Here is a 13,597-nt window from a genome sequence, read left to right as displayed (position 1 = left end):
CTGAAGAACCGCTATATCTAAACTTCTGAAATTTTCACAAATTGTGTATTTCTTGTCCCGCTATAACAGCAAATACTAAAAACAAAATAAAGTTATTATTTGGCCAAAAAGGCCAAAACAAATCACAAACGTGATTTGTTTTGGCCTTTTTGGCTCGTAATCTATTATAACGACATGCAGACACTTGCAATTTACACATCAATCCTTAGTTATATGTGTACTTTAATATTTAACAACAAAAATAAAATAAATAATTAAAGGGGCAGTAAGTAATCCCATACAAAAAACACAATTTTTTCCTTACTTTTGCTTTATAACGGTACGGAACCCTTCGTGCGTGAGTCCGACTCGCACTTGGCCAATTTTTTTTATTCAGTCGTCAGGAACTCAAAATAATTTCAAATTAAAATAAGAAAAAGTTATGAGCTTTTCTTGTGGCACCCAGATTCGGCTTACCGAGTAGCTTTAGAAAAACTTTCAAAGTTACATGTACTCGTATGCTAATAAAGTTGCTATAGACACATCAGGCTTGAAAATTAGTTGAGCAATATGTCTAGTATACCCCTATAAAATAAATAAATACAAATATCATTTTGTAACATTTCCTAGAGTGCATAGTCCTAGACTGTTAAAATCCAGAAACTTGCCATCCTTTGTTGTTTGCTAATCTTTTTAGACTACAGTCTTCTCGATTACAAATCTGCCAGTGCCTTGTGGATGGTGGGTGCACTTTTATTTTTTCGACATTTCAGTTACATAATATTGTCGCTGCTGCAGCAAATACACGCTGACTTGTCCAAGACAATACAAGTCCAAGAACGATGAGAAGTGATAAGTAGCCGAAAAATCGGAAAACAATAAATAAAATATTCGCATATAATAATCTTTTTGTAAACTTTCGAAAAGTCAAATATTGTCCTACTGGAAGAAGAATTCTATAACATAGGCGAGTCTGTAGATGAAATTTGACATTTTAAGTCAGTTTCATGCATTTCATCTATAGATGGAGTCTTGTGCTATCAGAGAAGTTGATTCCTAGGCAGATGGCGGACCTAAGTAATTTGGTCGCGTTACGTCAAACTCATCCGACCGATCACAGCTAACATTGATTTAACATAAACCGACCAAACGACGTAGGTCTATCAACTGCCTAGGAATCAATTTCCTCGGGTATACGTATAATACAAATTGCACCCGAACCAGCTAAGACGGGTCGCTACATCATAAAACATCAGTGACTTTAGGACAGGCTTCAATCAGTAAAAACCCGACGCACTCACTCTGTCGTCGGGGAGTGATGCGGTAATAAATAGTTGTTAGCGTCATAAACTTGAGGAAGCCACTACATTCCAAATAACCTGAGTGCACCATCCCGTTGTATGAGTATATGAAAAATAAGTTCATTGAAACGAAGATTTATTTATGACAAAATATTGATAAAGTTTGCAATCCAGAGGGAATAAATATTCGTTAAAAAATCCAAAAATCGATTATTTTAAACAAAACATATCCATACTTAATAATAATAGCTCCCACACCTGTTTCGGTGACGGTGGCCGGTTTCATTGAAACCAGGCCAGCTACGCAGGAGTAATTTTTATAGTGCCCAAGTGTGTGCGCAGTACACAAGAGCACTCTCTATTCCTTTACTCTCATAACCCAGTGGGACGGACGACCGACACGACTGGCGAGAGATCAGGCAGGACCGACTTTTTACATGCCCATCCGACGCATGGATCATCTTACTTGTCAGACAATCAGGTGATCAGCCTGCATTGTCCTAACCAAACTTGGAAATAACATGTTTCCAACGCGGGAATCGAACCCACGACCTCCGAGTCAAGAGCCGCGCTCTATACCACTAGACCACGGAGGCGTTAAATATAGATCGTGGCGTTAGATAATATCCATACTAATATTATAAATGCGAAAGTGTGTCTGTCTGTCTGTCTGTCTGTCTGTCTGTTACCTCTTCACGCCCAAACCGCTGAACCGATATTGCTGAAATTTGGCATGGAGACACTTTGAGTCCCGGGAAAGGACATAGGATACTTTTTGTGCCAGAAAAATGCACGGTTCCCACTCGATAAACGAGTTTTGGCGCAACGGAGTTGCGGGCGTCATCTAGTTATTACATAATTTGACAAAATTTTGACTTGTGAAATTTTCAATCCAAAGAAAATTTATTACAATAAACGAGAAAAAAACGCATACATACAGCGAAGGCAAAATAAAAGTTAATGATTTTGGTAGTTTATGTATATGGGTGTGGATGACGACCTCTGTGGCTCAGTGATGAGCGCGTTGGTAGCTCAAGCCGGGGATTGCGGGTTCGAATCCTGCCGACGGAACAAAAAGTTTTTAAAAAGTTCCTAGGTCATGGATGTGTATTAAATATGTGTATCATAATATAATAAAAATCTTAAATATATGTATAGTATAAAAGTATTAAATATATTTCCGTTGTCTGGTACCTGTAACACAAGTCCTTCAGGTACTTACCACGGGGCCAGACTGACGTAGTGTGAAATGTCCATAGATATTATTATTATTTATTATGGATAATTTAATAAATTTTAACAGATGAGATATCGATAGAAAATGAAAAAAGTTTCAGCTTCTTACTATAAGATGGCGAGATGAACTGGATGCCTATAAGTCAGGCTGGCCTGCGGTGGCGTTAGAACAAGATAGATGGAAGCCCTTGGGGGAGGCCCAGCAGTGGGATAGTACCTATAGGCCAGCGTTAGAAAACAGGCGGACCGCGGTCCGTACGCGAACCTCGAAAGGGCGAATCTCGGATCGCGAAATATTGTAATGTATTTTAAAATACCAAGTATCAATTAATACATACATAAGGTATACGTATACTATTATAAATTGAAATAATATTTTTAAGCTACAGTACAGGACAAGTGTATTTTTTCTGGACCTTGTAAAAATTTTGCCATTGCATCCGGACCCTACCAAAAATTACTTGCCGACCCCTGGTATAGGCTCTTCACAAAAAAAGCTTCTTACTAGTCTTGAAACTAGTACTACACCTGCTGAGTGCCCAAGTATGTGCGCAGTCTTATTTACTCCCATAACCCAGTGGGACGTATAACCGACCCGACACACTGTTATTTAGTAAGTATTACTTTTGACACGAGGGTGCAAACGGTCGTACGCTTCGCGCCTCACTCATTAACGACGCTCCAGTAAATCAAAAGATAAATAATCAATTCCTAATTTGTTTTAATGAGATCTCAATTGTTTTATAAAGATTTTACATGTTTAACCTTACAATCCAAGAGTGAGCGACAGCCAGATTTTCATTATTTAATAGAAGCTTGGAGTTTGCCTGTATATGACACCTATATAGAAATAAGAATGACCAAACACTATGGAGTTTCGGTCGCGGTTACTATAGGGGTTCCAGTTCTTAAGGTCTACCTAACCTAACTAGAGATGGGCGGGTGGGTAAAAATCGGGTAGGTAAAAATTGGTAAAAATGGGTGGAATAGGTAAAAATTAAAAAATACCCATTCTTACCGGGTATAAATTAAAAATACCAGGTAAATATTGATGAGTCTTTAAATATATGTAAAACATTACTTTATTGGCGAAACCCTTAATATTGCGATTTACTATGTAAAATTTTGAGTTATAAAACTCAAAATGTTAATTTAATATTAAAAAAAAAACATGCAACAGATTAAAAAAAGGCACAATAAAGAAAAAAATTAAACATTATAATTATTATTCATCTAAAATAAAGAACACATAACAATCATTATTATTATAATTTTTACAACTCTTGTCGTGCACGATTTATATATTATTATGTAACACTTTTTTAATCGCTACATACAAGATGAAGTACGTAAATAATAACAAATATAGTATGTGAATATTTATTAAAAAAATAGGTATCATTTTTATTTATCAGAAGAGTCACATTATCTGTTTTAGCTAATATTTTAGAGATATAAACTGATTTTCATTTGTACCCGGTATAAAATGAAAATGGGTGGGTAAAAATAGGTAATAAATGGGTATTTACCCGAGCCTCGGGTTTTTACCGGGTAAATGCCCATCTCTAAACCTAACCCCTAAATGACAGTGAAAAGCAACAGTCATAAGTGTCATAAGTATCCGGCAGTGGGAGACTTTGTACTTTTTCCGAATTCCAAGGTTAGGTTAGGTTAGATTTGACGACCTCTGTGGCTCAGTGGGTGAGCTGTTGGTAGCTAGTAGGGGTCATGGGTTCGAATCCCGCCGACGGAATAAAATGGTCGCTTTGCGGGGATAAAATGCTCGCTTTGAAGAATCATGATATGAATCATAATATGACTATTTTTTCTAAAATCGCAAAATGCAACTCATTTCTGTATTTTTGTACTGATTTGACATTTGTCATTTTGACAGTTTTGGCAATTCATTTGCTGAATTGATTAAGAGGAATTGCTAAATGCTAAATGCTTTTAGCCCCGCTCGTCCGCATGCAGGTGACAACATGCTCCTGGCCGCGCGCGTCTGTTTTATTTTTTAACACGCTTTCATTAGCTTCACTGTATTGTAACTATATGTTTGTAAGAAAATCTTGGATCTTAATTTGACCCACTTCCCGGTCTTCGATTAGGATGAAATTTCGCACACGCTCTGAATTCTGATGACAATACATGACTAGCTAAGAAACGTCAGTACAAATCCAATATAGCGGCCTCCCCAAGATGGCAGACAGGCTACTTGAAATGCACCCCCATGATATTATGGGTATCAAATTTGCTGTCAGAAATACGAAAAAAATAGTCACGTGACTTTAATCCAACATGGCGGGCATCCAAGATGGTGGATTGGCTACAGCATGTTTTTTTTTAATTTTTTTTAAACTATTAAGTATATTATTATTATGGCTTTACATATAATAATATACTTAATAGTTTAAATTATATATTATACTAGCTGTTGCCCGCGACTTCGTCCGCGTAAACTGCATACAAAAAAAGTTAAATATATCATCCTCCTTTTCGGAAGTCGGTTAAAAAGTAGCCTAAGTTATTCTTTACTACATCAGCTATCTGCCAAAAAAAAGTCCCGTCAAAATTGCTCCAGCCATTTCGGAGATTAGCCGGAACAAACAGACAAACAGACATACAGACAAAAATTGTAAAAATGTTGTTTTGGTGTATGTATCGCATATACATTCAAATGCATGTGGTAAAAAACGGTTCTTTCAATATTACAAACAGACACTCCAATTTTATTTATATGTATAGATGTATAGATTATAGTATAAATATACATTTTGTCTATCTATTTTTAACCGACTTCCTTTTGTGTTACAAAGGCTCTACACCAGACTTCTTAGGGTACCTACTACATGGGGCTCCTTTCTGCCAAAGAATACACTCTTTGTATACCTAGATACGCAAATAAAATCTGTAATTTTTTAATCTCAATGTATTCTCAAAGGCTGCAAGCGATAAAAATGTAGGTAACAGTCAGTTGCTATAACGGCAACAATCCGCCATAACCCAATCTCTAAATATGAGTGTTTGTAACATAATATTTGCGAAACATTATCGCATATAAAAGTGGACATTAATAATAATTATGTGTGATAAAATCTTATCTTTCGTAGACAGTTATTAAATTCGTTATTAAAATATTTCGTCATGCGTGCGCGTTGAAGTCTTTTTTATGTATGCCAAAACTATTTTATTTAATGATTATAATTAAAACGCTATTTTGTATTATAATAATATGTTACATTTATAATATGATTTTAATTAATATTTCAATGTAGTTTTTTTATTAATTTTATAAGTTAAAGAAATAAGTTTCGATGTTCGAAATAAAATATTATATGACTTTGTCGAACTAAATTTAATTTATTTCCAAATATTAAAACTGAGGCATTTATGAGCAATTATAATAATTAATAATATTATAGAGTATTAGAAAAGTTAATTTTTCATTTTTGTGTAGGTGTTATATTATAAATGTTGAAATAAATTTTGCTGGTATCGCGGTAACATGCAAGAAATACATAAATATCAAAATATTGATTGCTGGATCTGGCATATAAATATATTTTTAATTGCTTTTGGTTTTGTATAGGGTAATTATATCCTGAAAAAGAATGATTACAAAATAAATAAAATAAACCTAAAAAAGAATAATAGAGGCGGATTCTTAATTTTTATATTACAAATTAAGAATACGCCTCTATACTTATTATTAATAAAAATTACTGGCGATATTTCCAGGATATTATAATATTGGGAGTGCCTCCGCTGCCGGCGCCGGTTGCCGAAATGGCTGCCGGCGCCGTTTTCCGAAGTTTGCCGAAGTCACGCGAAGTTTGCCGAATAGGCTGCCGGCGCCTATTCGGCAAACATTGCTTGTTAAATGACAGAACAATGATCAAAAACATCAGCCTTGAGCTAAAGAACTATGAAAAGTACAAAATATTATAAGATCATAATGTGAGGATTCATATTTTAATGGTAGTGATGATGACGATGATGATAAATATGATCTGCATAGAAGCATAATATTAAAGTACCTTTGCTTCTATAAACAACGCTGAAACTCTCTAACGTGTATAAGGAGTCCGAAGTTCTGTTCAGTACCTTCGGAAGTATACCACAGGGATACTGTGGTGCAAAATCTTACTTTTTGGTAGCTAAAAAAAGGTAGTTAAGCTAAGGTACATGAAAATGCATCTTAAAAAACTAAAATATCCACAGCCGAACATATTATAACCTCCACCTTTAGAAGTCGCTTAAGAAGTCGAATAAGTATTTGAAATTATAATTATTTCTTTTTAAAATTTGTTTATCGGCACAGCCCCCGTAGACAAGTGGCAAAACGCTTACGCTAACGCTAACGCTAGCGCTACAAAATGTATGGATTTGACATTAGTATTCGCTAGTGAAGCGATGACTTATGTCAAATCGCATACATTTTGTAGCGCTAGCGTTAGCGCTTTGCCACTTGTCTACAGGCCTAACCTAGCAATTTACGCATTATCACCGGTTCCCATTTTGAGTGCCAGCGCCGGCAGCCGTTTTTTTATATATTTCGGCTGCCGGCAGTTAGGGGGAAATCCCTTAACGCCGGACGGCACCTAGCGTCGGACACTAGTTATATTTTGATAATTCAAAACGCGGTTGTTTGAAAGACGTGTGAGAGGGGTGCGGGGGACGGTTTCAACGCCGGACCTCATGGGGCAGCAGGCCACTGGCCCGCGAGCGTAAGCTAGAGAGGGTTTTTGTATGTGTAGGCGGGAAAACGTTGCACCGCATAAGATTCAGGTAACTATTAAGCTCTTGGTTTTTTATATACTACTATGTTACGTTCTCTTATACACTAAACATGGCATGATATTCCATGTAATCTAAAAAAAAATATCAACTTTTATAGTAGTATTTGTATGAATTGCATTAATTTTTGACGTTCTCGTCCCCTAGTACCGGACAAGGGCATTTCCCCCAGTACCGGACACGAACATGCTTCTTAGGTATTTTATTTTCATTGATATTTTTAACTAAATAATTTTATTTTACAGAAAATACTGTCGGAAACTAAAAAAAAATGAGAATGTGAAAAAGAAAGGACAGTGAGACCCAAAGAACTTACAAGAAGCGATCGATAACGTGTTATCAAAAAATGAGTTTAGAGGACTACGACGAAGATTAGATACAGTGGTCCAACTGTCATGGGTGGGCTCACGAAGAGTGTGCAGACATTCGTGAATGCGCAGGTTGCTATACCTGCGATAGGTGTTTGATTCGCTGATTATGTCCAGCGCTACGGGTTTTACTTGATATGCGTCCGGTACTAGGCGCCACTTTCAGAAACTGATTTATTTTTCACCAAAGTTCAATTTAACCCTTCAGTAAGTGCCAAAATCTTTGCAAAGTTCCTAATTATGTTTAAGCAAAAATTGCTGTTTTGTTAGTTTCTATTGATTGTATACTCTGTTACTCTTGAGATCTCATGAATAAAAGTTATTTTTTTATTTTCTATAGTGAACTATTTCCAAAAAACCTTAAGTGTCCGCCACTGGGGGACCTCCCCCTACTACCGCCGCCCGCCGATTACCATTACTGATATTTTGGCAGCCGGCGCCGGCAGCGGAAGCACTCCCTATAATATTATGTACAATAACGTACTTATCTGTGGAAGAGTCCTAAACTTCAAGACAATAACATGTTTAAGCATTTTCAGATGATTTTGCTGAATGTTTCACGGCTACGTCTATAAAAATACGCTACACAATTTTTCATTTTCCAAGCCATACGCGGTCATCTTTCAGGTTCTATACATCGGTATTGCACTAAACTGAACAGCATAGGCACAAATGTTTTATACATAATTCATAGCTAATTACTGTAATCCAGATCATTTAAAAAGGCCACATCATGCATCCGTTCCACAACTATTTATGGCTCCGATGACTCAATGCGATAGAAAATTTTCAATGTAAATAATTGAAATTCGGAAGCTTACAACCGCAATCGGGCCTTTTTGAGTTACGTATCAATTAAATTTTATTCGTCAATCCCGTGGTCGTAAAGTTTAGAGTCTGACGAGTGAAGCCCATTGAGGGATTGATATTAATTCAAATAAGTCGGGTTAAAAAGTCGGGGTTTTATGCGCGCTGTAAAACTTTATGGTGTTCTTTGTCGGGCCTCGCCGAACACGGAACCGCGGCTTCGTGCCCGCGCCCGCGCGGACCTGCGCCTGCGCAGCTTCTTACTCACTTTAAGAAATATTCTGATAGAAATCTTCGGTATTATCGGGTATTAATAATAAACAATCCAATTCCATACTAATATTATAAGTGCGAAAGTGTGTCTGTCTGTCTGTATGTCCATCTGTCTATGTGTCTATGTCTGTGTGATAATGCCTTCGTGGTCTAGTGGTATAGAGCGCGGCTCTTGACTCGGAGGTCGTGGGTTCGATTCCTGCGTTGGAAACATGTTATTTCCAAGTTTGGTTAGGACAATGCAGGCTGATCACCTGATTGTCTGACAAGTAAGATGATTCATGCGTCGGATGGGCATGTAAAAAGTCGGCCCTGCGCCTGATCTCTCGCCGGTCGTGTCGGTCTTCCGTCCCACTGGGTTATGAAGTAAAGGAATAGAGAGTGCTCTTGTGTACTGCGCACACACTTGGGCACTATAAAATTACTCCTGCGTAGCTGGCCTGGTTTCAATGAAACCGGCCACCGTCACCGAAACCGGTGTGGGAGCTATTATTATATTATATCTGTCTATCCGTCTGTCTGTCTGTCTATCTATTACCTCTTCACGCTCAAACCACTAAGCACTTACCCGATTTTGCTGGAATTTGGTACAGAGATAGGTACTTTGTGTTCCGGGAAAGGACATAGGATACTTTTATCCTGAAAAAGGTACGGTTCCTGCGCGATACACGCATTTGGGCGCAATGGAGTTGCGGGCGTGATCTTGTAGGTAAATATTTTTACTGAGAAAGAATTTTATACAAAATATCTTCTGAATGTCAAATCTAAAATAATGCTACTGGGAACTAGGTAACCCGACTAGAAGCAGGTCTTCTAAACCGAACCGGCGGAAGAACGAAATATCAAATAAGGTTTGATTGGAGCTGTGCTGGGCAAATTCTGAAGTCCACTCTCGACGGCCGCTGGAAAATAGTCGAAACGTGGGGAATAAGAAAATTTTCTACTCTGACATCAACGCTTGCATAAAATATGAGTAGGTTGTACCGTCGGGACAAAAATAGGAATAAAAACATTAATATACTTTGTTGTGACAAAGTTTTTAATTTTTTTCAGTACTTATGTGCCATGCCAATAGCCATCGTCCTTTATTTCATACTAGTTGTTTCCCGCAACTTTACTCCGTTGCGCAGGTTTATCTGGTTTATTGCGCGTACATTTCTACGGGTTAAAATGTTTCCTATGTCCTTATATTTTACTTTTACTACCCGAAACTAAAAATATCTACAATAAAAAATAATTGGCCAAGTGCGAGTCGGACTCGTGCACATAGGGTTCCGTGCCATTATAGAGCAAAATTTGGCCAAAAATTGTGTTTTTGTATGGGAGACCCCCTTAATTTTTTTATTTTTATTTTAACTAGAGATCGCCCAATGATCGAAATTCGACCTTAGTTTTAGCGAAATTAGGACTACTACCCATATTTAGTAAAAATATTGACTTTATCATATTTTTTTCAACTCTTGTCTCTGGGACTCAGCTGATCTCAGACTGGCTGTGTAAGCATTGTCTAATAGTATCTAAGATTCAATAAAAAACTATTATCCATTTTCAATTGGTCACCTTATTGTCAACAGCTTCAACCATAAATAAAAGAGTTTAATTCGTATGTATAGACTTATCACTCGAAAATCTGTCATTTTTCCTAGTGTGTGTGTTGTAGTGTGTGTAATGTTTTATTTGTTAAAAAAATGTATGATAAAAGCATAATTTCAAAATAATGTAAGCTCGATGCACTCCTTCACTATATAAACTATAACTGTGCAAACTTTCATTCACCTACGTTTCCCCATTTTTCGTCAAAAGGGATACAAAGTTTTTGACCCCCCTAATTATATTTAGATATAATATTTAAATATTAAAGTATAATAATAATAATTACATATAATTAAGGACCTTGAGAAAAAATCAAGTACCTACCTATTGCCATTATTGATATAGAGCAAAAAAGGGCAAAAAATCACGTTTGTTGTATGGGAGTTGTATGTATAATGTAAATATTTAATTTTTATTTAAATATTTGTTGTTATATCAGCAACAGATATACATAATCTGTGAAAATTTCAGAATTCTAGCTAAAGTGGTTCTTGAGTTACAGCCTGGAGACAGACGGACAGGCGGACAGACGAACAGACATCGAAGTCTCAATAATAGGGTCCCGTTTTTACCCTTTGCGTACGCAACCCTAAAAACATCAACATCGTTTAAGTGGCTTATGCCTGAAAAAAAATAGGCAAACGGACAGACACGCTTTCACATTTATAATATTAGTAAAGATTCTTACATCCTTACTTATCCTTACTTATATTATTGTATGTAATTATAATAATTATTATAACGGCAGAATTGGACATAAAATTCTATCATTATTTCGTCTCGACGGCAACCTTGCATAGTCGCAGTGTATTGATGCAACTTTGTAAAGTCAGTACTTAACAGTGAGAGGCGGCACGGGACATAGTCTAATATAGAAAGATCTATCTTTCTATATTCGTTTGTTACTATGAAGATTGAACAATATTTAAAAATACCGAAAATAGAACGAAGAATTCTGCTGAACATTAGTTTACAAATCAAACAGCAATAATATATATATTTTCACTAACATCAGTACGGACCAAAGAATGATTTAGAAGTTTAATGATTCGTCTCAAAGTTTTGATTCTAAAAACTCTATGTTAATATATTATATACGGTTCCTGCTAGGACCGTCTAACCACTTTTTGAAATGTAGGTACCGGATCTCTTAACAAGATTAAAATGCTGGACACCGGCCTGCTAGTCATCTACCCTACCGACCGATAATAATTATTGTTAAAGACAAAACTTAACTTTTCCAGGATAAAAGTATCCCACAAAAAACATTTCTTGTAACATGTTGCCGAGACGACTATAATATATTAAAGTTAGTTTCTGATCTGAAGTTAGTAACAAAACAGCCGAGCCATATACATATATACATTATACATATTTACTGATATACATAGAATTTGTTTAAGTTAGGTTCAGTTAGAGTTAGGTCGTGTAGATTCAGAAGCTTGGCTCTAGGTACATGAGATCTCATATATTTTTACAGGGTGAATCTTAATATGTGGTCGTCTCGGCAACATTTTACAAGAAATGTTTTGGTGGGATTTCAGATCTTCAAGTTGGTTCTTGGAAGTACTTATTTAAAGGTTTTAGTTACTGTCTACAGTCCCGTGTAAACTCTTGTTTTATTTCATAAAATTGGTGAAAGTCTCATTTAAAATCCCCCCCCCCCCTTTTTTTAGGGGATGGGGGGCGAAAGTTATAAGTTTATGAACTTTTTTGTTGGTTTTAAACTAAACTTAGATTACATACCCAATTTCAGCTTTCTAGGCTCTAGCACTTCAGGAAGTAGCCAAACATTTTGATGATCATCAGTGTGATAGTGATTCAGTATGTCAGTGACGAAATCGGTGTATTTTAGTATCAATAAAATATTTATATTGATACTAAAATACAAATTATAAAGTATTAGAGATACATATTCAATTGAGACTTTTTATGTTTAATAATGTAAGTCTATTATTGACATCTGGCACATCGGAAATCAACTCGATGAGGGTTCGAAAAAACGACGAAACACTTCGAGAAAAGGTAGTATAGATAGTGCCCTTGCGCTTCGCTTGGCTCGTCTCGGCAGATTCTCATCATCGGCTCGGCGGGTCTCATCAGATTTTAAGCCTATGAATTTTCTTTCTTCCACTACTAACTAGTGTCTTTGAAACCTAATAGCTACTACACATGTAATTTCAGAATGTTTTTAAGTGAGCTGTGCCAAGGTGTCAGTGATTAGTAATAGTGCAGTTATTTAAAAAAAAAATCTACTAGATGACGCCCGCAACTCCGTTGCGCCACATAGTATGGTTGCGCTGAAATTCCTTTATCGCGCAGGAACCGTAAATTTTTCCGGGATAAAAAGTACCCTATGTCTTTCCCCGGGACCCCAAGGTATCTTCATACTAAACTTTTGCAAAATCGATTCAGCGGTTTGGGCGTGAAGAGGTAATAGACGTTGCAGAAATAGACCGGTACCTATAATGTTTATGCACCCAGTACCCCCCTTACATAAGTAAATAATGAAACTGAATTGGATTTTTCTCTCATTTAAAACTCAGTTAGTTGAGAAAAAGCAACCGCCTTACTTAGACCTATGCTTAAATGGCTGATCTCTTTTTTTTGTTCCCATGTTATTTAAAACTGTTAAGAAAAATCTAATGTTGCTAATTACTTAGTAATGGGTAACGTGTCGCCACTTACAGCATATAATAAAGTAATCTGTGGTCGCCACACTAATGTAGAGTAAAAGACAATTTTTCATCAGTACCTTAGCGCCGTGTGTTGAGGCCGCAGCTTATTAATTTTCTTATAGAAACTTACCGAAAATATTTAGTAGGTAACTCCGTACTGTAACGTTCAGTAGACTAACATATCAATCAGTTCACTGCACTTCACTGTAGTTTATACATCCAGTAACGCATTATCTAACACGGAGTCCAGTTAGGGGCTCGTTTGTCACATTACACAAATCAGTGCTGACGTGCCAACTGCATGACCAACTACCACAAACTCGACCACTACACTTCATTAGCATGTACACAAGATAATAATATAACCACCATTTGGAGCCTCGCAACGAAAAACCAACCGTATTCCCCAATCATACACATAAATTTACGATAGCAGTCTCGTAGATATAATCAGCACGGCCGCCACGATTTTCAGCTCTATGTCGTTGTGATAAAGCTTATTTTGGGTGACGCGGTGCGTCGATCAAACCCACATACAGGTGACACAAGCCCCGCCCACCACGTA

The 13,597-nt window shown here is 36.6% G+C and overlaps 1 protein-coding gene across 1 annotated transcript in view; it reads right to left on the bottom strand.

Annotated features, from left to right (window-relative positions):
- LOC121731072 (T-related protein) overlaps window positions 1–13,334 on the bottom strand; it is a 29,867-nt gene extending 16,533 nt beyond the window's left edge. Inside the window, exon 1 of the mRNA XM_042120402.1 lies at window positions 13,163–13,334. The gene's annotated coding sequence lies outside the window, so the exon portion shown is untranslated. The remainder of the gene's footprint in view (window positions 1–13,162) is intronic.
- Between the last annotated feature and the right edge of the window lie 263 nt (window positions 13,335–13,597).

This window comes from Aricia agestis, chromosome 10 (genome assembly GCF_905147365.1).
Source record: "Aricia agestis chromosome 10, ilAriAges1.1, whole genome shotgun sequence".
NCBI classification, from domain to species: Eukaryota; Metazoa; Arthropoda; class Insecta; order Lepidoptera; family Lycaenidae; genus Aricia; species Aricia agestis.
Note: the sequence above shows the minus strand (reverse complement) of the source record. Positions and strands in the feature narration are given on the sequence as shown.